Source organism: Musca autumnalis, unplaced genomic scaffold, assembly GCF_047663935.1.
Source record: "Musca autumnalis isolate F117 unplaced genomic scaffold, ASM4766393v1 scaffold_4, whole genome shotgun sequence".
NCBI classification, from domain to species: domain Eukaryota; kingdom Metazoa; phylum Arthropoda; class Insecta; order Diptera; family Muscidae; genus Musca; species Musca autumnalis.
In genome coordinates, this window is record NW_027411977.1 from 163,928,553 (window position 1) to 163,956,274 (window position 27,722).

At 38.8% G+C, this 27,722-nt stretch overlaps 1 protein-coding gene and 1 long non-coding RNA gene across 2 annotated transcripts in view; both read left to right on the top strand.

Moving 5' to 3' along the window:
- The first annotated feature begins 2,321 nt into the window (after positions 1-2,321).
- LOC141403602 (uncharacterized) lies at positions 2,322-2,780 on the top strand. Its single transcript, XR_012412860.1, has 2 exons — positions 2,322-2,421; positions 2,483-2,780. It is a non-coding gene; the product is annotated as an uncharacterized lncRNA (long non-coding RNA).
- Positions 2,781-5,072: 2,292 nt separating this feature from the next.
- Positions 5,073-27,722, top strand: part of Klc (kinesin light chain) — a 394,492-nt gene continuing 371,842 nt past the window's right edge. The window contains exons 1-2 of the mRNA XM_073986273.1: positions 5,073-5,215; positions 5,276-5,404. The gene's annotated coding sequence lies outside the window, so the exon portion shown is untranslated. The remainder of the gene's footprint in view (positions 5,216-5,275; positions 5,405-27,722) is intronic.

Sequence of the window (27,722 nt, forward strand, 5' to 3'; positions counted from 1 at the left end):
TCGATGTTTTATATAATTGTTAATTATTTTTTAAGATACGGAATTATAACACTAGGGATCTTCAAAGCCGTCTTCTGCGAAGAAATCGTATATATAGGAATATTTCCTTGATAATTAAAACACGTGGGATGCCAAGCGAAAACTTAACACCGCCATTTTATCAATCACACGATATGTTTTTTACATATGAGTTGTCACTTTGTATATATAAGCCCTGTTCCTTTACCTTCAAGAATCTTCAAGTTTTACAACTTTTTACTCGAAAAGCGTTCCTTTACTTAAGGCACTATACAAATCATATAAGAGCAGTTCACAACTTTTGCTACTTTTGCCGGTTTTACCATTTTCTAAAGTAAAGGAACAGACCAATAATATGTGCGAGCAAAGTTACAACCCATATGTAAAAAACATATCATGTGAAGTACCCATAATGTGAGCCGTACAAATACAAACAGGTGGATTTTAATATGAAATAATGTAAGTTTTTTCGAAGCAACACGCAAAGTTATATGGCCTGATCCTTTACTTTTGATAATGGGAAAACACGCAAAAGTAGTAAATGCTATAAACTGCTCCCATATAAATTGTATGGTGTCTGAAGTAAAGGAACCCTTTTTCGATTGAAGATTCTTGCACGTAAAGGAACAGGGCTATAGATTAAAGGTCAAGCACTACCTAATTCAAATGCGATCTTGCAACACTGAATGAGTCGCACGCATACGCAATTATTTAAGTGAACCCATTATATGTATTCATGATACAATGAATAGGTAGCAGCAACGGCGAAAATTACAACAACGTAACTTTTCTGGTAACATAATACGTCAAATTTTGTAAACAAGGCGAATAAAATTGGATTCGCCCTGACATTTTAATTTTACGGCAAATTTGATTAATTAATCAAAACAAAGAAATGTTTATAAGTTTGAAAATTGTTGACGCATTTTATTAAATTGATTTCGTTTGATTTTTAATCCTATATCGTGGAAATATAAAAAACTACAACCATATACCACTGAGGCGATCCATGTGTCTGCGGGAAACAAAAGTTTGCTTGTTTAAATGCAGAATGCGTATGGTTTTTGGGATCCAGCTTTTTTATACCCTCCACCATAGGATGGGGGTATATTAAGTTTGTCACTACGTTTGTAACTACTCGAAATAATCATTGTAGACCCCACAAAGTATATATATTCTTGATCAGCGTGCAATTCTACATCGATATAGCCATGTCCGTCCGTCTGTCCGTCTGTCCGTCTGTGGAAATCACTCTAGCGTCCGAACGGATTGACGTAGGTTGATGAAACTTTGGGAAAATATGTTATATTTACGTAGGACTTTTGGTATTGAAAGCGGGCTATGTAGGTCCACGCTTTCGTATAGCCCCCATACAAAATGACGCGTGACGCGTCGTCGTTTTAAGGAGTTTTTAAGATATTTGTCCCATTTTACCACCGAATTGGTTGTAATTTGGTACTTTGTGTCTCCAGAGGCCAAAAAACATTCCTACCAAAGTTGGGTTATATAGGTCCACGTTTTGGTATAGCCCCCATATAAGGCCCCATATAAAGTACGCGTCATTTTAATATATTTTGAATGTATTTGTCCCATTTTACCACCGAATTGGTTGTAATTTGGTACTTTGTGTCTCCAGAGGCCAAAAAACATTCCTATCAAATGTGGGTTATATAGGTCCACGTTTTGGTATAGCCCCCATATAAGGCACCATATAAAGTAGGCGTCATTTTAGTATATTTTGAACGTATTAGACCCATTTGACAGCGGAATTGGTTGTAATTTGGTACTTTGTGTCTTCAGAGGCCAGAAAACATTCCTACCAAAGTTGGGTTATATAGGTCCACGTTTTGGTATAGCCCCCATATAAGGCCCCCTTTATAGTACGCGTCATTTTAATATATTTTGAATGTATCCGACCCATTTGACCAAAGTGTCGGTTGTAACTTTGTATTTGTATTTTCAGAGACTAAGAAACATTTCTACTATAAAATTTTTATATAGGTCCACGTGTTGATATAGCCCCCATAATACGATATCTCCCGATTTTCGATATTTTGAAGGTTTAAACCTCATTATCACACCGAGATGGCTGAAATTTGGTATTTAGTCTTCTTTAGGCTTATAAAACTTTCCCCCAGAAATTTTTAGGTATAGGTCCACGCCGGCATATAGCCCCCATAGAACGGTACCTTCCGGATTTCGGTTTTTAGAAGGTTGTGGTCACATTAATCCACCGAAATGGCTGAAATTTGTGGTGGAGGGTATAAAAAGTTCGGCCCGGCCGAACTTAACTCTTTTCTTACTTGTTTTATCAAATGTTTGTTCAATGACTAGATGAAATTTGACTGCAAATTTATCAGATATTAGTTGAATTATCTATGTTGTCATTTTGTGTTCCTTAAGGTATATTGATGAATCTGTCCAGGAAGTAATTTCGTTTTAGATGATAATGATTTCTTTACAGCAGCGATTGTTGAAGCTTGATAAAAGAACCGATCCGATGCTGATGTTTTCTTTCATACATATAAAAACCAAAAATGCTGTTCCCAGTGGTCAATGTTGTTTAAGAAAGTATACGTTGGATATTAAATATATTTTGTTATCAGGCGAAAGTCACACTGATACATTTCCCCTTCGAGTCTTATAGGTTTAAGGACACGCAACTGCTTTGATGGCAGCCTCACTTGCCATCACAGCAGGTGAGCGTTGAAATATCTATAAATATATGTGAAAATTACAAATTAAAATTACAAAAAATCAAATATTTTTATTCTAGAAAGTTAGCTTTTATTACTCAAAAATACCCAAAAACATCTTAAAATGCTTCTTGCATAGTGTCATCTAAAATATATTGCATTCTAGCTGCACCATGTCCTTGTAAAAATCATGACTTCTTTCACGTAAAAAGACATAGCCACTTGCACTCATGATTCACCTACTTTTTTGGCTACAAACAAAGATGCAGTCTGACATTTCTTGCACCCATGATTATCTTTTTGGATACAAACATTTTGCTGAGTAATTAAAATGCCATAAAATAAATTGTTTCTTGTGTTTTTAAGAATTTTATTTGCAAAAAAGTTATTATAAATGTAAACATTGCTAAAATGTGAAAATTTTATGAAGTGGATTCAAATCGGACATTGTCAAAATGTGAAGAACGGAATGCATTTTTCATGACTCTGCGTACTGCGTGCACTACTTCACATAAAACAACTTCAAATAAATTTTGCTGGGATGTATTAGCCAGACGTGTTTAGCTTAAATTGCAAGAATAATCATACTATTAAAAACCACTGTTTGGAAACTAAAATGTTAATCTTTATATTATAAATTTAAGTTATTATTAGACATGCGTATTAAGGGAAAATATCAAAAATACCCCGGACAGGAAGTATGTACATACTCTAGAAAAAATATATATATTTGTAATACGGGCCACAAGATTAACATACTACGAATTATTTTGAATTTTTGTTTAGGAGGAATGGACCGATATGGTCCATCTTCGACTGAAACTAAGTTCAGCTTGAAGAGAATATTACAAGATCCAAAGTTTAAACAAAACCGGTGCATCCATTACAGAACTACGGCTCGCTACAGCTGGGCAGACGGACGGAAACATATTTTCATCGTATGAAAGTACATATCCCCGTTAGCCAAACGGTATCAAAATAAATATGGCAATAAAAAATAGCGAATGCTTTACCAGGCCTTCATCTAATGTTTGTAAATAATTAAGGCATCATATCGTCACCATAAATGTCCGAAGACGTACATATATCCACAAAAAATAACTATCCTATTCACGGATCCCAAAACCAATCATTTTCCCGGTTTTGATAGATAATACTTCAACTACTCGCCCTCATAAGATTGATATTCTATAAAACCATTATTAATTTTATAAGGTTTTTTTGCTTCTCCTGTAAAACTTTGTTTTTGTTGGTTACGTCTTCGGGTATTTATGGTGACGATATGTTTTTGTACCAATGTTTAATTATGTCGAAACATTTTTATTTTCGCTGAGTTTAGGGTTAAATAAATTGAAACTATTAATTTTTATATGTTAATAATAATAATAATAATGATGTTTCACATCTGCAAGAGTCTACTAATGTTTCTATTTTTTGCGATAACATAATCGTGTTTAGAAATAGTAGCTTCTTGCAGGTTCTGGAAATGCATAATAAGCACATTTAACTAATAATTGGTCTGTTCCTTTACTTTTAAAAATGGTAACAGTGGCAGAAAATGGTAAAAGTGGTAAACTGCTATCATATAAATTGTATGCTATTTAAAGTAAGGGAACACTTTACAGGTTAAAAATGGTAAGAAATGGTAACCTCAGGCACGTAAAGGAACAGAGCAAATATTACAAATAAGGTAAAAATTAATAAGTAAAAGCATACAGTAAATAATTACTAAAAATACAGGATATTTCATTAAAATTAGAGGAATAATAGAGGATGAAGTATATGGGACTGATGATTTAAGACCAAATATGTTCAAATCGGAGAGGGAATCGGCAGTTAAGTGCAGACCTGAAATAGGGAAATAAAATTGTTAATGTACTAATATTATGAAAAAATAGCGAAAATTACCTTCAAACGTTGCTTATAATTTTATTTTTACTAATTTTTTGTTGGTCATTATACGTTCTTCCGCTTTTTTGACTTTTAAGCGGTTATAAATTTCGGGTCGAAGTGATCGGCACAAATTTTTGATTTGGGATTCAAACTAAATCCACAAATTGAACTCCATTCCGACCTCTTCTTTTCGTCTCTGGGCACACTAAAGAATGTTACATTTCCTTTAACATCTTTCTTTTTGCACAGAATGCACACTCTCATTTGTTCTTGTTTTCACATTTTATCACAGAAACAGAAAACTCGTTTTTACAATTCTTCTATTCAGTTTGATTGTTTTTTTATTTTTTGAAGTTTAAATTTCAGTTATGTATCTACAGGGCGAATTCAAATTACAACAATTGTTTTGACATATTATGTTACCAATCAGCTGGGCTGATGCTGCTACCTATTTATTGTATCATGTATGTATTCATATTATATGTATCCATATATTTTTTTGTTTCTAGAAAAATAAAATTTTCCTGGAGAAACAAATTTGGAGAAACAAATTGAAAAAAAAATACGAATAATTTTAAGTGGCTTGCCATTCATCTGCCGGAATTTAAGTATGTATTTTTATTTTGGCTAAGCCACAAATTTTATCATAAATTTACTTCTCCCGCTAGATATTTTCGAGCTTCGTGGGATATGAAAATTCCTTGGTGCACAGGACAACATTTGCAAGGAAATTTCAATTTTTTGACAACTGAGAGAATAGTTACCCGGAAAATGAACAGCTGCCTCAATTGAAACAGGTATTATTTTGACGGCTCTTTCGCTATCCTAAAGCAATTTTTTTACCAAAAATGCTTGGACCATTACACAGAATGTAAGAATAAAAAGGGGAAGCGGTCGAAAAAATTGAGGCCAGCTGCTTTGCAGTCATTTTGTTCGAGTTCCCCACTACTGCTTTTTATAACCTCCACTATTTGGAGGGTATAATTAAGTTTTTCATTCCGTTTGCAACACATCGAAATATTCTTCGGATATTCTATGTTGATTTAACTATTTCCGTCCGTCCATCTGTCTGTCGAAATCCATAAAGGGTAAGTGCCCCTATCTCCGGCATGTACCAGTAGTCGGAAACTATCGTATTTGAGTTCAAATAACAAAATATGGAAATAGTATTGAAAATTGTTGAGGGACATGGCCGAACAGAAGAGTGGTTACGACAGTAGAGGGAATGAAGAAGTGGTCATAAGGATAGTCGAAGTTAGGTCACAGAATGGAACTGAATAGACAGGGACGATGTCTTTATTAGCACAGGTTCAGAGCACTTCCGAACAGCAAGGCAATGAAATCATGATGCTCGGCATCGCAAACCGGCATGTGGTCATGAGCTTGAATGTGGAGACCTCAAACAATGGTTGACGTAACGAGTTAAAATAAAATTGACTTTGGTTGTAATACGAGGGCAATAGGGGTAGTGAGGAATAATTGGATCGCTTTACGATTTTTGTCATATTTTCTAGAAGGGACCACAGGAGATGATATGCCTTGTACCGAGTTAAAGAAAAACTGGCCCCAAATTTATGACTTAAAACAAATATTTAGAAATGATAAAATCTTTAAAATATTAAAAATATAATATAATAAATATAATAAACAAATAATATGAAAGTAATCTTAAAACAAACAAAAACTAACTACTACACCACAAACAGATAAACACAAATTCGCCTTTTTCTAGCGGCGCCTTAACTTATGCTGTAACTTAGCCTTCGTTTCTGGCCGGTTTCCACAACAGCTCTCCAGAGGTGGGTTCCACACAGAACAATGGATTGTTTGGAACGCGCTCTCACCAAGTTCCACTTTTAGAAATTCGGCATCCACTACTGTACACTTCGGGACAGTACACTGACCACTAATTACGTGGCGCCTTCGTAACGCACGTTGCAAAAAAAAATCTGGCCAAAAGGCTGAATGAAACCGGAAGCTCTCCAGACAACGTTACCTAGCACCAGTTCGTGCACAATTACAGGACAAGAGTTTATGTATAATTGTTTGTTAATTTTATCTTCAGTTTTACTTGATATTTAATCTCTCTTTAGAGTATTTTTATTGAAATTTGATTTATTTTATAATAATTTCTAACTGAATTTATCACCCAAAATTTAATTTTTTTTTATAAAGTTAGGAAGTTTTTTCCCGCTGTGTTCGAACCAGTTATGTGGATCCCTGGAAGCATGGCTTGGTTGGTCATATTGTCGGTGTGTCTGTAGTCCATTTGTATATAGTTTATTGTGGGTACCTTCAAAGTGTCAAAGGGTTGAGGATTCACGACCGGTGACGAGATAGCTGAGGCAGACACATTTTGGAAAGAGGGTACGTAACAAAATACTTCAACAATACTCTCAGCTAACTCGGTGTAAAATTTCATTGAGCTACGACCATTTATTACATCTGAATTTAACTTTTTGTTAGTGAGTGTTTTTTACCACAACCGAAAATGCACGTCTCAAGAAAAAAAAATAGTGGAGGCGTCAATATAATAATGACTGTAATTGTGTTAAAAGTACAAAAATATTAACAAAATTGTTGTTGTATTGGTAGAGAAAAGAACATTTTAGAAAAATCAATTATTTAAAAATTCTTGTAATTCTGTAATTTTTGCCGATGCCGGCTTTGGGGACAGCAAAATGCAAAGTTTGCCAAAAGTCGGCATGGCGTGAAAAACGAGCAACTTTTCAATTTTTTGTTGCTCAAAATTTTACAAAAATAATAAGTAAAAGTTTTAAAGTTTGGATAGTAACAAATGAGGCGTTCAGAGCACACTTCGACTAACTCCATAAAACAAAAAGTTGAGAAAAACGAAGATAAGTTTATGCTTGCCATTGCATCTCTATATACAGTATGCAAAGTTCATATTCGTACACCCCGTAAAAATGAATAAAATCGTTATTAATTCCATATTTTATGTGCAAATATGAAATAATTGATAGGAATTACCATAACGAAGAAAGATTTAAGAATAACAAAACAAATTTTTAATTTCTTCCGGCATTTAGGTATAGATGGCGCTTGTCCGGGTGGCAAAGTTCGTATTCGTACACCTATAAACACTATATATTTGGAGTTTTTAAGGATTTTCAAAGCAAAATACCGCACATTTTTGTTCTTTTCTTCTTTTGGAGTGACTCTGCTATAGAAATATGTAAAAATAACGGTAATTTTATTAAAAATGTTGCATGAATAAAAAGGCGGACGAATATTTGAAACAATTAAGAATAATGTGCTAGATATGATTAACTATTGCAATTTATTCCTGAATTTTGGACGAAAATAGCTAATAGCAGTCCTTCTGTAATAATATTCGAGGTATACTATGAAAAAAATATGGTCAGCGTTTGGAAATGCAAAGAAACGTAATCCGGGCTTAGGTAAAGTCAACACATTTTTGGCTTTTACTTGGTGGAAATTACAAGTTTCGTTTTATATTTGACATTAAATGTATTGAAGTTTTAGAATACGGTTTCGAAAATCATTTTATGTCAAAAAGTGTGAGAAATTATGAAGAAAAATGAAACTGTACAAGTTTTCATACTGTCCGCGTACGACTGAAATTCTACGCTTACTATAAACGAGGGTTATGGCTGCCAAAATTGGGAAAATAATGCTTTTTACTTCTTGAAAATTATATTTCTTTACCGAAGGATCCAAAATGAGTGCAAAAATGTCAAAAGAATGAAGTAAATTGTCCAGGAAAGAACGTGGGGTAACCTTTTGAAGAAATGCATTATTTTCGGGGAAATTTTCATCCTTAAAAAATTATTATTTCTCATAATTTCCGACATAATATGATGTTCGAAACCGTATTCTAAAACTTCAATACATTTAATGTCAAATATAAAACTAAACGTGCGATTTTCACCAAGTAAAAACCAAAAATGTGTTTACTTTACCTAAGCCCGGATTACGTTTCTTTGCATTTCCAAACGCTGACAAAATTTATTTTCATATTAGACCTCGAATATTGTTTCAGAAGGACTGCTATTAGCTATTTTCGTCAAAAATTCGGGAATAAATTGCAATAGTTAATCACATCTAGCACATTTTTCTTAATTATTGCAAATATTCGTCCGATTTTTTATTCATGCAAAATTTTTAACAAAATTACCGTTATTTGTACATATTTCTATAGCAGAGGCATTCCAAAAGAAGAAAATAACTAAAATCTGCTGTAGTTTGCTTTGAAAATCCTTAAAAACTCCAAATATATAGTGCTTATAGGTGTACGAATACGAACTTTGCCACCCACACAGGCGCCATCTATACCTCAATGACGGAATAAATTAAAAATTTGTTTTGTTATTCTTAAATCTTTATTCGTTATGGTAATTCCCATCAATTATATCATATTTGCACATAAAATATGGAATTAATAACGATTTTATTCATTTTTTAGGGGTGTACGAATATGAACTTTGCATACTGTATTTGCCATTGGTTTTTTGTAATTTAAATGTGCTAACCTTTATTATTCAGGAAAGTTATTTTTAATATAAAATGTTATGACAATATCAAGTGCTTTGACACTTAAAAACAAAAATTTTCAAAAAGTGGAGTTAGTCGATGTGTGCCCTGAACGACTCAAATATGTGTCTAAAATAATAACTTTTTAGTGATTTTAGGCAATATTAGGCATGGTTTGAAGTGCGTACGTTTGTGGCATGCCGGCAATTTGGTTATACTTGCCGACTATAGGCCCAAACTAATACATTTAAACAATATATTTAAAGTTATCTACTTTTATGATGCAAAAATATTTGGAATATGGAATATGAATTCCAAATTTTAACAAAATCTTTAATTTACTTATTTTGCAAAAGCAATGTCGTTGAAAATATGCATTAATTGTATAAAAGTATGATTTTTATACCCTCAGCCTTTAGGCTATGAAGGGTATATACACTTTAATACGACCAAAAATGTGCCTCATCGAAATAATGGTTTTAGACCCCAAGTATGTTTGGACGAAATGTGTTTCAGACAATTTGAAGTCGATATAGCCATGTCCGTCCATCCGTCTGTCTGGCTGGCACGATAACTCTCGAACAAATCAATCGATACGGTTCACATTTTGGGTATCGAAATATTTTGCCCAGATTTAAGTTCGAAGGTGGTCATATTGGTCCACTCCCCACAAAAGTTTGAAAATGATCGGAAAATTTGTCCGCACGATAACTCAAGGAGGGAGTGACCGATTTGGTCCATACTTTGTTAATGGTAATACTACCTCTAGGCATACATCAATGTCAAATATGGTCTCAATCGGACCACTCCTTCGGGTACCTCCCACACAAAATTTCGGAAAAGTTCGGATTTTGGCATGGTGTCGAATCGCTTTGTTTTTTGTTGTAACAACTTGTATTCACCGTCACCTTTACGACGGTGCAAGTTTCATCTGGAGGAAGTCAATACTTCCTGAGAAAATTGCCTGAAACCTGGAAAAATACCTATGACACCGAATCGAGCGCAAATAACTCTCGATTCCAGAGGCGATTCTCTGTCCTGACCACCAGTTGGAAAACGGAAAATCGACAACTTTGTTCTACAAAAAACTGAAATTGAATATTCCTAGTATGAGGAAATGTTCTCTGGGACTCTTTCTTTCATTCCATGCATTCAGTTTGGACGAGGTTTGTATATTGAAGATTCCAGAGGCGATTCTCTGTCCTGACCACCAGTTGGAAAACGGAAAATCGACAACTTTGTTCTACAAAAAACTGAAATTGAATATTCCTAGTATGAGGAAATGTTCTCTGGGACTCTTTCTTTCATTCCATGCATTCAGTTTGGACGAGGTTTGTATAGGGGAGATTCCAGAGGCGATTCTATGTCCTGACCACCAGTTGGAAAACGGAAAATGGACAACTTTGTTCTGCAAAAAACTGAAATTGAATATTCCTAGTATGAGGAAATGTTCTATGGGACTCTATCTTTCATTCCATGCATTCAGTTTGGACGAGGTTTGTATATTGAAGATTCCAGAGGCGATTCTCTGTCCTGACCACCAGTTGGAAAACGGAAAATGGACAACTTTGTTCTACAAAAAACTGAAATTGAATATTCCTAGTATGAGGAAATGTTCTCTGGGACTCTTTCTTTCATTCCATGCATTCAGTTTGGACGAGGTTTGTATATTGAAGATTCCAGAGGCGATTCTCTGTCCTGACCACCAGTTGGAAAACGGAAAATCGACAACTTTGTTCTACAAAAAACTGAAATTGAATATTCCTAGTATGAGGAAATGTTCTCTGGGACTCTTTCTTTCATTCCATGCATTCAGTTTGGACGAGGTTTGTATATTGAAGATTCCAGAGGCGATTCTCTGTCCTGACCACCAGTTGGAAAACGGAAAATCGACAACTTTGTTCTACAAAAAACTGAAATTGAATATTCCTAGTATGAGGAAATGTTCTCTGGGACTCTTTCTTTCATTCCATGCATTCAGTTTGGACGAGGTTTGTATAGGGGAGATTCCAGAGGCGATTCTATGTCCTGACCACCAGTTGGAAAACGGAAAATGGACAACTTTGTTCTACAAAAAACTGAAATTGAATATTCCTAGTATGAGGAAATGTTCTCTGGGACTCTTTCTTTCATTCCATGCATTCAGTTTGGACGAGGTTTGTATATTGAAGATTCCAGAGGCGATTCTCTGTCCTGACCACCAGTTGGAAAACGGAAAATCGACAACTTTGTTCTACAAAAAACTGAAATTGAATATTCCTAGTATGAGGAAATGTTCTATGGGACTCTATCTTTCATTCCATGCATTCAGTTTGGACGAGGTTTGTATATTGAAGATTCCAGAGGCGATTCTCTGTCCTGACCACCAGTTGGAAAACGGAAAATGGACAACTTTGTTCTACAAAAAACTGAAATTGAATATTCCTAGTATGAGGAAATGTTCTCTGGGACTCTTTCTTTCATTCCATGCATTCAGTTTGGACGAGGTTTGTATATTGAAGATTCCAGAGGCGATTCTCTGTCCTGACCACCAGTTGGAAAACGGAAAATCGACAACTTTGTTCTACAAAAAACTGAAATTGAATATTCCTAGTATGAGGAAATGTTCTCTGGGACTCTTTCTTTCATTCCATGCATTCAGTTTGGACGAGGTTTGTATATTGAAGATTCCAGAGGCGATTCTCTGTCCTGACCACCAGTTGGAAAACGGAAAATGGACAACTTTGTTCTACAAAAAACTGAAATTGAATATTCCTAGTATGAGGAAATGTTCTCTGGGACTCTTTCTTTCATTCCATGCATTCAGTTTCGACGAGGTTTGTATATTGAAGATTCCAGAGGCGATTCTCTGTCCTGACCACCAGTTGGAAAACGGAAAATCGACAACTTTGTTCTACAAAAAACTGAAATTGAATATTCCTAGTATGAGGAAATGTTCTATGGGACTCTATCTTTCATTCCATGCATTCAGTTTGGACGAGGTTTGTATATTGAAGATTCCAGAGGCGATTCTCTGTCCTGACCACCAGTTGGAAAACGGAAAATTGACAACTTTGTTCTACAAAAAACTGAAATTGAATATTCCTAGTATGAGGAAATGTTCTCTGGGACTCTTTCTTTCATTCCATGCATTCAGTTTGGACGAGGTTTGTATATTGAAGATTCCAGAGGCGATTCTCTGTCCTGACCACCAGTTGGAAAACGGAAAATCGACAACTTTGTTCTACAAAAAACTGAAATTGAATATTCCTAGTATGAGGAAATGTTCTCTGGGACTCTTTCTTTCATTCCATGCATTCAGTTTGGACGAGGTTTGTATATTGAAGATTCCAGAGGCGATTCTCTGTCCTGACCACCAGTTGGAAAACGGAAAATGGACAACTTTGTTCTACAAAAAACTGAAATTGAATATTCCTAGTATGAGGAAATGTTCTCTGGGACTCTTTCTTTCATTCCATGCATTCAGTTTGGACGAGGTTTGTATATTGAAGATTCCAGAGGCGATTCTCTGTCCTGACCACCAGTTGGAAAACGGAAAATCGACAACTTTGTTCTACAAAAAACTGAAATTGAATATTCCTAGTATGAGGAAATGTTCTATGGGACTCTATCTTTCATTCCATGCATTCAGTTTGGACGAGGTTTGTATATTGAAGATTCCAGAGGCGATTCTCTGTCCTGACCACCAGTTGGAAAACGGAAAATGGACAACTTTGTTCTACAAAAAACTGAAATTGAATATTCCTAGTATGAGGAAATGTTCTCTGGGACTCTATCTTTCATTCCATGTATTCAGTTTGGACGAGGTTTGTATATTGAAGATTCCAGAGGCGATTCTCTGTCCTGACCACCAGTTGGAAAACGGAAAATGGACAACTTTGTTCTACAAAAAACTGAAATTGAATATTCCTAGTATGAGGAAATGTTCTCTGGGACTCTATCTTTCATTCCATGCATTCAGTTTGGACGAGGTTTGTATAGGAAAGATACCAGAGGTGATTCTCTGTCCTGACCACCGGTCAATTTTAGGTTCAAAACAATGCGTTATTTGATATGGTTTGGTAACATTGACGTACATTTAACTCTTGAAAATTACTTATATTTTATTATTTATAATAAGATGGATTGTTTTTAGAGTTTTTCATTCATAATTTTATAAAATTAATTAATTATAATATTCGTCGCTAACTTTTTTCGTCAGCAGGGTTGCAAAAATAGTACTAAATGTGAATTTTTGACGTTCTGTGTCACCCTGTGAATTTCGATAACTCTGTGTTATCGAAAGTTGGCGACGTCGCTAACTTCACGCAGGTCGATTCGATACTTCGATGACAGGACAATAGTTATCGAAATATACAATTGTCAAGGTAGATGCTTCAGAAAGGCCGGGTAACTCTAATGTCATGTTCTTACGAGCGCTTCAATTACGTTGTTCGCCTGTCGAACGACGTACACGAATTAATGTCATGTTCACACGAGCGTTTCAATTACGTTCTTCGCCTGTCGAACGACGTACACGAATTAACCCGTTTCCACGACACCATTCGTAATTAACAGAAACATAAATAAAATTTCCTTCATTTTTGTTTCCTTGTTTTCACGAAAATTTTAACCGAAAACACATAAAATATACATTAAATGAATAGGAAAAACAATGGACTTTCCTTAAAATGTATCTTCTATATTTAACTACACACATTTCATTCATTTTTTCCATAAATTCTGAATAATTTTGTATTTTCAATATATTTTTATATGTTTCTATTTTCAAAATTGAAGAGAGAAAGACATGTCAAAACAATGTTTATGTATACACACTTCCAGTTATTTGTTTCCTTTTTGTTTCTGATTTTTTACGCGATTTTGAACTAATGGACAAGAAATGTGTATAGAATTAAGAAGGAAACACAACCTTCTTCCTTCTGCACCTATATAAAATGTTTAGTTCATTAATTTTCATTCATATTTTTCCTTTTTTCTAAAAATTTTTGTGTTTTCAACAAATTTTTCAATTTTGAATTTAGACATGCCATAATTATTTTTTCGATAAATTCTCTCATTTGTTTGGGATGGGACATACTTATTCGTCGTTCAGAGAGTATTTCTAACCGAACAACGTAGAAAAATCGTCGTTCGTTCATAGAATTTTGTGTGGGGAAATAAGTAATTTATTCGTAGTTATGGGTCGAACAACGAATAGAGAACGAACGACGTACCGTGGAAGCGGGCTATAACCCGTTTTCACGACACCATTCGTAATTAACAGAAACATAAACAAAATTTCCTTCACTTTTGTTTCCTTGTTTTCAAGAAAATTTGAACCGAAAACACATATAATATACATTAAATGAATAGGAAAAGCAATAGACTTTCCTTCAAATGTATCTTCTATTTTTGACTACACACATTTCATTAATTTTTTCCATAAATTCTGAATAATTTTTTATTTTCAATATATTTTTATATGTTTCTATTTTCAAAATTAAAGAGAGAGAGACATGTCAAAACAATGTTTGTGTATTTTACGCGAGTTTTTACGCGATTTTGAACTAATGGACAAGAAGTGTGTGTGGAATTAAGAAGGAAACACAACCATCGTCCTTCTGTATCTATATAAAATGTTAAGTTTAATAATTTTCATTCATATTTTTCCTAGGGATGGGACATACTTATTCGTCGTTCAGAGAGTATTTCTAATCGAACAACGTAGAAAAATCGTCGTTCGTTCATAGAATTTTGTGTGGGGAAATAAGTAGTTTATTCGTAGTTATGGGTCGAACGACGAATAGAGAACGAACGACGTACAGTGGAATCGGGCTCTAAAGCTACACCTGAAACTTTCCCATTATTTTGTCGTTTATAGATCGAGTTCCACACTGAAGTGATTTTATGAAATTACTGTATTAGGAAAATCGACCTAAGAACGCCAAAATAATGGGAAAGTTTCATATGAAAGTTTCAGCATGTGGCTTTAGAGTAGAGATTTGTGTTAAGCGGGGTACACACAGTTGTGTTCAAGACCTAAAAAGTTTTACACATTTTTTATTTATTTTATTTATTTAACAATAATGCCCAGTCCGACCTAAGGGCTGTTAACTACAATTCGATTTAAATAGCATAATTTATATAAAGTATAAATAAAAGGGATCGCTTACAACTCAAACAAAAGTACATTAATATAATAAAATTATAGTTAAAAATGTATCTTTTACAATATTAACGTTTTGAAACTACCCATAAAAAGCAGTTGGTAACTGTACAAAACGTATTCTAAGAATCGGAACTACTCACAAAAGTAACAATATTTCCTATTCATTTACGCATTTCATATGCAATATAATTTTACAATATGTATATATAAAAAATAATAAAAAATGTAAATGTAGGGATTGGAACTACTTAGTACAGTTTTTCTCAAAAATGCGTTCCCGTACACCAAAAAGTTGCAAAATTCTCACTCACTTTAGAAACCTTTTACATGACAAATTTGCCGGCAACATGTTGTTGTTGTTTTAACAGTGTTTTATTATAATAGTTGTGTTCCTTTACTTACCTGAGGTTACCATTTTTACCATTTGTTACCATTTTTAACCTGCAAAGCGTTCCTTAACCCCGAAAAGTGGCAAAACTGGAAGCAATTTTTAAGAGAGTGAGAGTGGAGAGAGAGCGAAAAATGCATTCTCTTCTGCCACAGGCTACCAGCAAAATTTCTGCAAGTAAAAAATGGCAGAACTGATTTTTCGACTTTTGTTTGACGATTATTTCACAATGAAAAATAATATGGACGCAAAACAGAAGAAACGCGAACGCTGATAAAACTAAATTAAAAAGACGAAAATTGATTTTTTATGTTTCTTTTCGACATTGCTGCCAGACCTAGCATTTTTCCGTTCCTTTACTATTCTGGTAAAAATGTTCATGAGAGAGCAATTTTGACACTTTTCTCTTTTACCACCCTTACCATTAAAAAAGTAAAGGAACAAAGCTAATATTTGTATGTTCGTTCTCCTGTTCAATCTGGCTCTGGGTCTATCTCCAGTACCTCGATCCACTGGAGTCAGATGCGTAGGCTTGGCGGGGCAGTTGAATAGGTGCTTAGTATCGTGCGGGCCCGTGCCACATACTGGGCAGATGTCTTGCACGGTGCGATCGATTCCCGCCCAATAGGAATTTAGGGGACTACTCTGGTTTGTCGTGGCAGCTGACGCTCTTCAGCTGCGATAAATGGGGGATGTGCTCCGATGACTGCATTCACACAATAATTGCTTATGGTCTTAGCAACTGTGTCCGTGTGAATGCTGTTCAAACCTGCCTGATATGCCTGTTGATCTAGAGGTTCTCTCCTATATTGTTGGACCGTCGTCTCTAGAGCATGAATATCCTTCTTGATATGCCTGAGTGTATCGGTGGCCAGCAGATGGTGATTGGGATGGCTCTCACGGTGACACCCGAGCAAGTACTGAATCTTTGTCTCCTCATGTAGATGATCTCAGGGCGGCGTTCTGACAAATTTGAATCTTGTCCCACTGCGTGTCATATAAATTCGGGGACCAAACTGGCGCCGCATAGCTTACCACAGTCCGACCTATCGCTTTATACGTGGTCAACAAGGTTTCTTTATCTGCACCCCAAGTGCTGCCGGCTAGGGACTTGAGGACCTTGTTCCTACATTTCAGTTTATCACAGATAGCTATGGAATGCGCGGACGACGTGAAAGTGGTGTCGAATGTGACCCCAAGAATTTTGGGGCAGATGTGGTCGGAATTCTGCTGCCATCGACCCTGATATTCAACTCTCTTCTATACTGCGCCGTCCTTGTGGTGGACAGAGTGGCCGTCGATATAGTGGCGGATATCTGCATATTCCTCGTGTGGAAAAAGTTGGTAAGATCGGTTAAATAGGAGTTCAGTCTCTCACAGATGTCATCAGGGTAGGTACCTGACGCCAGGATCGTACAATCATGCGCATACGTTACGATCTCAATACCATTGGGAGGGGTCGGAATACAGGAAAGGTAGAGGTTAAACAGTTCCGGAGATATCACCCCTCCTTTGGGAACCCCTTGTTTCACTCTATGTGGCTTGGATTTCATGTTCCTGAATTCCACATACGACTGGCGATCACACATATAGTTGATTATCCAACGTTTCAGACTTGGCCGGAGGGTTGTCTGCTCGATGTCCTCGAACAGCGTGGAGTGCTTGACAGTATCAAAGGCTTTTGATAAGTCAAGAGCCACCATCACTGTTCTATCACAAGGCCGCTCCTGGTTGAGTCCTCGACAAATATGTGTGGAGATGGCGTGCAGCGCTGTTGTCGTACTGTGCTGCTTACGGAACCCACGCTGATGATCGGCAACTTGATAGCTATTTCTAATGCTGGGGAGGACTAAAGGCCTGCCTACATAAGCTGCCTCGCCTGGTTGTCTTGCTTTTCTGCTTCATTTTTGACATAATAGAAATAAAAGAATAAAGAAGGCCGAGGAAAATTCGAACTGGGTTGCCTTTTTCTTTTTTATTCTTTTATCAGAAGTAAGTAAGGTAAGCAGGCAATGCAGCTTATGTACGCAGGCCTTTAAGGCCTCAAGGGTCTTCGCTACAGGTGACAAAAGCGAAATCGGCCTGTACGATTCACCTTTGCTGGCATCCTTGCCTGGCTTCAGTAGCGGGACCACCCTGCCCATTTTCCAGACTTCGGGAACAATAATGGCCTGGGTACATAAAAATAAAAAAGAAAAGGGCAACCTAGTTTCAAATTGGCTCGGCCTTCTTTATTCTTTTATTTTTATTATGTCAGAAATGAAGCAGGAAAGCAAGGCAATCAGGCAACGTATTTTGTGTACGCAGGCATTTAGGGTAGCTAGCGACAGGTTGAGAACTTTAGTGAGATACTCCACTCCCGGCTCATCCAGCTGTTTCAACATTACCATGGAAACTCCGTCAGGGCCCAACGCTTTGGCTGATTTTGCGTTCCTAATGGCATTCGCAACATCATCCACTGTAAACTGCGGTGGTTCATCCTCGGCAGGAAGAGATCTAACTTGCACACCTCTTCGGGTCAGTCAACGTAACGTCGCCAAACCTGACTGAGGTCCTGTCATCCCTCCTTCCGGGGTTCGACAGTGACTTAACCGTTGTCCACAATTTACTTATACAGGCTCCAATGTTGCAACTCTTCAGATGATTTAACCACTTGTTCCGCTTATGTTCGCCGACCAGCCTGTTAACTTCCAGTGTCAGCTCCCTGACTCTGGGGTCGTCGACGATGCTCATCACGTCCTTTCCGCTACCCGAACATCAGAAGGATTGGGCAGTTCTCTGAAGCGGTGATTGGTGAACTCTCTGAAACCCGGCCAATTAGCTTTCTTATGATTGACGAATGTGGGGCGTTCAGAGGTAATTAAATTGGTTGGTCTGCTAATGGAGACAATTATGGGGAAATGGTCTGATCCAAGGGAAATGACGGGTTGCCAGGTAACGTCATTTGTCAGACCAGGTGACACGATGGTTATGTCTGGCGAGCTGTGACACTCTCCTCTAATTCTGTTAGGGGCGTTCTCATTGACCGTGCAAAACGTACAGCTGCCAATCTGCTCAGTTAGCGCTATACCTCTCTGGTCGTTTCCGAGAGCCGAATGCCACATCTCATGAAGTCCCCCAGGACCAGACGATTATGACCTTCCAAAAGCGGGCTAATGTCAGGCTTATAATCTGAGATACAGCTATTTCTCGGCGGGATGTGTACGTTCAGCAACTCTATCTCGGCAGTTGCACACCTGACTGCTACCCCCATACATTCCATGTACGGGTCTTTAGAGGCAGGCTCAAGCGAGATAGGTCTGTATTGAACAGACTGGTGCAAAAGGAAAGCTAATCCCCCCAAGAAGAGAAAAGAGAGAAAAGTAAAGAAATGAGGTTGGGGTTAGGAAAGTAATAATAAATGGACTATTAAAGATGAAGATGTAATAAAGAAAGGAGGGTGGTTTATTTGGTGATGGTAGAAAACTGTCAGAGAAGTAGTTACGCTTATGGGTCGCGCCATCCCAGCCAATTCAAATTTTTGATGATGTTGTTTATGATTGGTTCCATGTTTGAGTAGAAGGTTAAGCTTGGAGGAAAGCATACTCCTGTTAATCTATATCGCTTTCGAGTTAACATCGGGCAACGACATAAAATATGCTCAATAGTCTCCGTTTCCTCCTCATCTTCACAGAGCCTGCAATAGTCCACGCCATCATCCTACCATTTGCCGATAAAAGCTCGGATGTTGCAATGACCGGTAATGACTCCCGTCAATACCCTGATTTCTGACTTGTTTAAATTTAAGAGTGAAGTTGTTCTGTTTGTTGATTGAGTCGGCCAAATGGCCCTTGACACGTTGCACCTTGGTTCATTATGAGATAGTTCCTTGGCTCGTTCTTCAAAGAACGTCTCCTCTCTTCGAAAAAGGTGACATATGGGTGGTTTGATTGAATCAGTGATTGCTAGACTTGTTGATTGGGATCCATGTCTTGTCAGTTCATCTGCCTTCTCGTTTCCCACAATGTCACAGTGTCCCGGTACCCAGCAGAGTCGGACAGCGTTTGTGAGGCCTCAGACTCACAGTTATGAGGATCGAGGCTGCCCTTTGCACCTTGTCTATGTTGTCGGTGTTCGATTTATGTCGAAGCGCATGTACCAGACAAGACATCCGTAGGATAAGATGGGTCTCACAATAGTATTATGCAGCCAGTGTATAATAGCTGGATTTAACCCCCAGCTTTTCCCAATCGAATTCTTACATGAATAAAGTGCAATCATACTTCTCTCCTTCGTCCGTTCCTCGACGTTCCTTTTCCATCTCAATTGAGAATCTAGGATTGTACCTAGGTATTTGGCCTCAGGAGATAGATGTAATTGCACTCCATCCAATGTTGGTGGCACGAAGTCGCCGAGCTTACGCTTTCTGGTGAACAATACCAGTTCTGTTTTCGTTGGATTTATACTAAGGCCATTTGCGGTGGCCCAACGGGACAGCTTTGATAAGGCTCTTTGCATAAGCTCCGATATTGTGGACAAGAATTTGCCAGTTATTAGTATAACCACATCATCCGCGTATGCGACAACCTTTATGCCCTGATTGTCGAATTCCGCCAAAATATTGTTTATCACAAGTAGCCACAGCAACGGTGAGAGTACACCGCCCTGGGGGGTACCTCTAGTTACTGTCTTCCTTATTGTCAACTCCCCGATGCTGGAATTAATGATCCTGCTCTCCAGCATTCTATTTATCCAGCAGATCAGGGCTTCCGGGGTGTTGACGGCTCTATGCGAGAGATGAATGGACTCAAGTTTTACGTTGTTAAAGGCTCCTTCTATATCCAGGAAAGCCGCCAAGGTAAAGTTTGAATTATCCATATTTCTCTCAATAAAACCCACGACCTCATTAAGAGCGGTTTCGACAGATTTACCTTTCATGTAAGAATGCTGCGAGTTGCTCAGCGTGGCAGTGTCGGCAAAGCTCCTAATCTCCAGATCGATCAGTCGTTCGAGTGTCTTGAGGAGAAAGGAGGATAAGCTTATAGGTCTGTAATCTTTCGGTGCAGAGTGACTGGCTTTCCCCGCTTTGGGGATGTAAGTTACCTTTACCTCCTTCCACAGATCTGGTACGCAGGAAAGAAACAAACAGGCCCTAAAGATCTCTTCCAGAATTAGGTATATCTGCGGTGCCGCAAAATGAAGCATCGCAGGAATTATTCCATCTGGACCAGGTGACTTATAGGGTTTGAATGTACTTACTGCCCACTTTATTTTGTTTCTGCTTACAACCTTATCGATGAGGCTCTCGTCCACTGACTCTTGGACTTGGAAGTTGTCACATTCAATGTGAAGGTTACTGGTGTCCGTGCAGTCAGGGAAGTGGGTCTCAGCTAGAAGGTTTAGAGTCTCAAGACCTGAGTCTGTCCACGTGCCGTCCGGTTTTTTGATACTACCAATGGATTTGGGGTCCTTGGAGAGAATCTTGCGGAATCTGGCAGCGTCGTTTACTCCTTCTACAGACTCACAGAAACAAACCCATGACTTCTTTTTGGCGCGCTTGATTTCACTCTTGCTTTTTGGTGTTTTTCCGCAGTTCGCCAAGATCCTTGTTCCACCACACCGGTTGGGATTTCTTCCCAGGATAAGTTAATGGACAGGCATCCTTATGGCAGCGAAGAAGGGTTTCTGTTAGGCTGGACACTTTACTGTTAAGCTCAGCAACTGTTACTATCCTTCCGGTGAGTGTCAGTTGATGGTTCGTCAGATCAGTGAACCTGCCCCAGTCCGTCCTTCTCGGGTTCCTATAAGGATTTTGGCGGGCTCCGTCGAAAGAGATTTCAAAGTATATCCTCATATGATCCGAAAAGGAGCATTTGTTGGATACCCTCCAATTCTTGACGACAGAATCATCTAAATTTGACAGAGTTAGATCAATGACCTCCTCCCTGTCTTTTAAAGGTAGGGTTATTTCCTTTATTACACATTCTTAAGGCCTGCGTACATAAGCTGCTCTGCCTGATTGCCTTGCTTTCCTGCTTCAATAAAAAATAAAAGAACAAAGAAGGCCGACCCAATTTCCAACTGATGGCAACCCAGTTCGAAATTTCGTCTTTATTCTATTATTTTTATTACGTCAGAAATGAAGCAGGTAAGCAAGGCAATCAGGCAAAGCAGCTTATGTAGCGAGGCCTTTAGATTGTAAGATAATAAAAAATTGAAAATTGACTCACCTCTAGTGTTTGTATCTTTACTGCCCCAGTGGAAATGGTGGGCGTTGGCGTCACATCCAAGGATTACGTTACAGACGCCCAGGTTCTCCTTTAGCATCCTGTGTAACCCCTGATTTGTTGGATCAGATCCTCATATGGCATGTAGATTGAGGACAGGAGAGTGGCCTTCTCTCTACCGTTCTCCAGTCGCACCGTGCACATGTCTCCATTACTATAATTAGATAGAAAGATTAGATTAAGGTTCTTCCTACCTATCACACAGGCCCTCACCTTGTCCCCCTCGGACGATGCGAAGACCTTGAAGTTGGCATTGTTCGGTCCAGAGACCTTATTTTTGTATATATAAAGTTTCTAGACTAGAACAATGTCCACCTCAGAGTTCGTGAGGACAGGAGTAGTTCGGCGGCAGCTGCTTTACAATGATGCTGATTAATCTGCACCTGTCGCCTACGTACTCCTACTGACTTTCGCGAGGTGGACTCAGTCGGAACCGAACCCATCCTAAACCAAAATTCAGTTTTCCCTCACGAACCTTGAGGTACTCCTCTCCTGAGGAGTCTACCGCCATCTTAACGTCCATCCCTCCATTCTCCTTACACGGGGTTAGACTTATGACAGTCCGACAGTCCAGTCCTTAGTAAGGAGACCTGGGTTCTGGAGCTCCAGCATCCTCAGCAGAAGTTCGTTGTCCACGGGAGGTGGGGGAACCATGCTGGGAATACCTTCCTAGATGGAATCTCCGCTACAGAGACCGCAGCAATTTTTGCCCCCTCCCAAAGGTCGTCAAAGCCATTAACGGTCTTCTTAAGATACTCTTGCGAGCTCCTGTTGAGACATTTAATAACCTTAACTCCCTTCTGAAGGAAGGCACCGCCAAACTGACGGTCACCCTGGTCTACCTCAGTGAACACAATGGCTCTACGAAGACGAGTCTCGAAGAGCAACCAGTGACTTTCGCTGATTTTCCCGAAGGCATCAGCTCTGTCGATGATTGCAACTAGGAGCTCGTCATCGGTTGCCACTGTGGCCGTTTTGGCGTAGGGTTTCCTACGTCCTTGATCGCGGACCTTGGTAGCAGCTTTTCCCGAGGAGGTGGACGCCTTCTCAGTATTCGTGCTACTTCCCTTGGCTTTGTGATCAAGAACACCAGCATAGGAGTCCGCCGTGTTGACCGTATGTGAGATCATCGTCTTCTTTGGCGAAGGTTGTGGGCCTTCTGAAGAGCGAACCCGCTTCACAGTCTTTTTCTGCGAGGACTTGTTCGCCTTCTCAGAAGTCGATGGTGTCCCAGTCGATCCACCCGTCATTACTCCCGAGTGGCTTGCGCGGATCTAAGAAACCTTCTGTTCATCCGCTTTACCCTCGTCAGTTGGGGTAGGATCCGGATTTGGGACAATCACCTTCCCCAGTTGACTACCCTTACGAGAGTCTTTTGCTGCCGGATTATGTCCCTTATCCTTTTCCAGTCCTTTCTGATCCGGGTTCGGCTTCGGAACAGCTTTAGGTTCCACCTTACTGCCAGAAGCAACAGGCTTCACCTCCACCTTTTTGCTTGTCACCGCAGTCTCTTTTGAGTCTTTGGCTGAAGCAGGGTCTGGGAGGAAGATTTTGTCCACCAAGAGTTCGCATCTGGGTGCGTTAGGATAAGTTCTTTCGAACTTCCTAATGTACTTGAGCTTACTCTTGATGAACATAATCTCCCTCTTTGTATGCGAGCTCGCGTACCTTCCCACGAAATTGCGCAGAATCGAAGCCGCACGTTTATAGTGCTTCGTATCTGCAGCCTCTTTGGCGGAAATTGCAGTTGCGTCGGTGTCCGTCGATGAGGTTTCCTCGGAGACTCAGAGTCAGTGGCTATTGTTGGAGTTTCCGTTGATTCCTCCTCGTTGGTCATCGACTTAGGGTCAGTGGCTGTTGATGGATCCTCTTTAGATTCTCCACCAACATCCATTGACTCAGTGGCAATCTGCTAGTGCCGATACAGGACCAGACTGGATGCGATTTGTCTGGGGTTGCGAACCTAGGTCCACAACCTCTTCGACCACATCACCGTCTGTGGACATGTCATCGTCAGACCTCCTTGTTGACTCAGCTGGGATCACCGTAATGTCCAGTTCGTCGTCAGTGAGGGTGAAATTATTTAGCATGTCCTCTGGTGGTTTGTCGGAACAAGTCTCTCCAGTTGGAACAAGTCTCTCCGATTCATAAAGTACACTATGTTTGACAGAAAGGTTGTTTTATTTGCTTTTACCCGATAAGAAAAAATAACACCGAAATTTGATTCAATAATATTCGCACTTTATTCTTTTCAATTAGTCGTTCACTTATCAACTAACAAGTCTTCTTATTCTATGCATTCTCTAAGGGCCACATACCAATGGGAACACATTGAAATGAAACAATCAAAACAAAAGGGATGCCAAACGAATGACCAGCGATAAACATGAGAACAATAAATAAGGCAAAAATAAAAAATAAATATCATAGTTAACAGAAAACACGATCACAACAAACAATGTAGAAGGGCCACAGTTATTAATATGTATGTTAACATACATACATACATACAAAACTAGCTATCAACAACAGTGTTGTTGTTACCCTCTGAAACACATAACGAACGACGAAACCGAGCAACATACAAATGCCTAAAACATGTAGGCAATGTTGTTGTTGTTAGTCGCTGATACAAACACGGCACAAAACAACATGAAAAATGACCCTTTTGCAAAACGGACAAACCGTACCTACACATTAGGATGGGACGAACAAAATTAACATTAAGGTGGGCCGTATAAAATGAAAAATTAAAATAATTTTTAAATTAAAATAAAAATGAAAGACCCAACAAATACAAAATAAAATACAATATAAACGAACAAATATACATAAAATAATCTGCTCCAACATCCTCCGCCCGTTGAATCCTGTAGGTTCAAACAGCTTATTGTTGTGGTAGTGGGGCAATCTTGTGGGTGGGCGACAGCAAGACCCATTCTTCGTTCTCAATTCAACCACACGAATTTTACCATCTCGACCAGGTATGGGTTTGGTAACACGAGCCATCAGCCATTGTTGAGGAGGTGTGTTATCTTCATGGATGACAACTAGTTGGCCTTCTTTGACATTTTCTTCTTCTTTAAATCACTTGGAGCGTTGTTGGAGCGACAAGAGGTAGTCACGGGACCACATATTCCAAAATTGCTGCTTCAAAAAAGAAATACGTTGCCATCGAGTAAGTAGCGATGGCTTGGTGACATCGAGCTTTTGTTCGGGAATTGCAACGAGCAACGAGCCAATAAGTAGATGACCAGGTGTTAGTGCTTCACCATCATTGGGGTCATTCGACATAGGAGCGATTGGGCGAGAGTTTAGAATTGCCTCTATTTCGACAATAAGTGTTTGTAATTCCTCGAATGTGAGATACGACTCCGATATGTTTTTTATGAGTAACGTTTTTGTCGATTTGACAGCAGCCTCCCACAATCCGCCGAAGTGTGGGGCACGAGGGGGTATGAAATTGAATTCAAAACCCATTTGGCAGCAAATAGACTTCATCTTTTGGACAACTTCGCCATCGAAAAACGATTCTCTGAACTCTTTTAGCTGATTATGGGCTCCAACGAAATTGGTAGCGTTGTCACAGTATATTTTCTGGGGAATACCGCGTCTTCCGACAAATCGCTTGAGACACAGTATAAAGTTGTTTGCTGACAAATCCGAAACGAGTTCCAAATGGGTTGCTTTGGAACTGAAACAAACGAAAACGGCGATGTATGTACTTTCCACGTATTCGGTATGACGTCATGAAAGGACCACAAAAATCAACTCCAGTAACTAAAAATGGACGTTGAGCTCGAAGACGATCAACAGGCAAATTTCCCATTATTTGTCCCAACAATTTTGGTTTGTAATGGAAGCAATGTACGCAATTACGAACCACCTTCCGGACAACTTCTCTGGCGTTTATTATCCAAATCTTCTGACGCAATATACCCAACAGCACCTTTGGGGCTGCGTGTAGATGTATACGATGTAAATATTCAACATACAACGTAACGAAACGATGGTCTTTGGGCAACAAGGCAGGAAAACGAGCATCAAGAGGGATTTCAGCATTTGCTAGACGTCCGCCAACTCTAAGTACGTTGATTTCTTTTGCTCCAATTTCCATTTTATGCAAAAATGGAGTCAATTTTTGTAGCGGCGGTTGAACGACATTGCCTTTTTCCAATGCCTGAAGATCAGAAGCATAGCAAGATTGCTGGACAAGCGAAACTGTTTTCCAAAACGCCTCTTCAAGTTCAGATGGAGGTACATGAACGACATAAGTGGGCTTCAACGAACGATCTACTGGGCACCTGTTGGAAATACGAAAAACATAAGCGATTATTCGAATTACTTTATAATATGAAGAATGCTTATCGAGAATGTCCGAAATGACATTCTTTCCACAGGTTGTGGCTTTGAAGACTGCAGCTTTTCTACGTTCTGGAACGTCAAGAGTAAAAACGTCTTCAGTACCAGGCCAATTTGAGATATCTTCTTGAAGAAACGATGGACCACGAAACAAAATTGTGTTTGAGAGCTCTTGAGCAGAACAGCCTCGAGATACGATGTCAGCTGGGTTACTTTTTGTAGGCACATGTCTCCAAAAGACATTTCTTGTATCTTCTTGGAGTTTTGAGATACGATTTGCAACAAAACAATTCAACGTCGACGAATGAAGTTTGATCCACTGAAGGACAATTTTGGAATCTGTCCAAAAGTGCAACGACGAAACGAAATTTTCTATTTTTGGTTTGATTTTGAGCCACGTTTCACTAAGCAAAACGGCAGCACACAATTCGAGACGAGGTAGAGATTGGGCTTTGATGGGAGCTACTTTCGATTTGGCAATAAGTAATGTTGATTTGTACATACCATTCTCCGAGACACGATAATAGATGCAACAACCATAGGCACGTTCAGAAGCATCTGCGAAACCATGGATTTCACCAAGCCGATCAGGCGAAGTGAGAACGTATCGTGGAACTTTTACTTGGTGAATGAACGACAAGTCATCTTTTATTTGGAACCACAAAGCCTTGAGATGATCATTGAGTGGATCATCCCATCCAATGTTCTGAACCCATAATTCTTGCAGCAAAATCTTACAACGAATGATGATGGGACTCAGAATTCCAAGATACGAGCGACAAAATAGATCTTTTTGTAGGAATTCTGACATCGGGCAACTCGAAACGATAAAGGAAGACATCTTGCTGAGGTTTCCAGGACATACCTAAAGTTTTGGTAATGTCGTTGTCCGATGTTTTAATGACGATTTCTGTATCATCATTCGACGTGAGCGACGCATGGTTACTGTTCCACTAGGCCAATTCCATTCCATGCCATTTCAAAATGTGTATTAACTCGTCCCTCTTGAGGGCTAGAGCTTCGATATTATCGGCGCCAGTTAGTACGTCATCGACGTAAAGATCTTGTCGTAAGACCTCTGAACCACTAGGATGAGATGTTTTGTATTTATCTGCAATGAGAAACAAACTACGAATTGCCAAAAAAGGGGCGGCCGATAAGCCATAAGTTACTGTGTTCAATTGGAATACCTGAAGTTCATGATTTTTATTTGTCCTCCACAAAACGAGTTGATATTTTCTATCTCTCTCATCGACACGAAACTGCCGATACATCTTCGAAATATCTGCAGTGAGAGCGTATTTGTGCAACCGAAATGAGAATAAAGTAGTGATCAGATCCTGTTGAATCGTGGGACCGACCATCAATATATCATTCAAGGAATGATTCGACGAACTGCGAGCTGATGCATCAAATACTACTCGAAGCTTTGT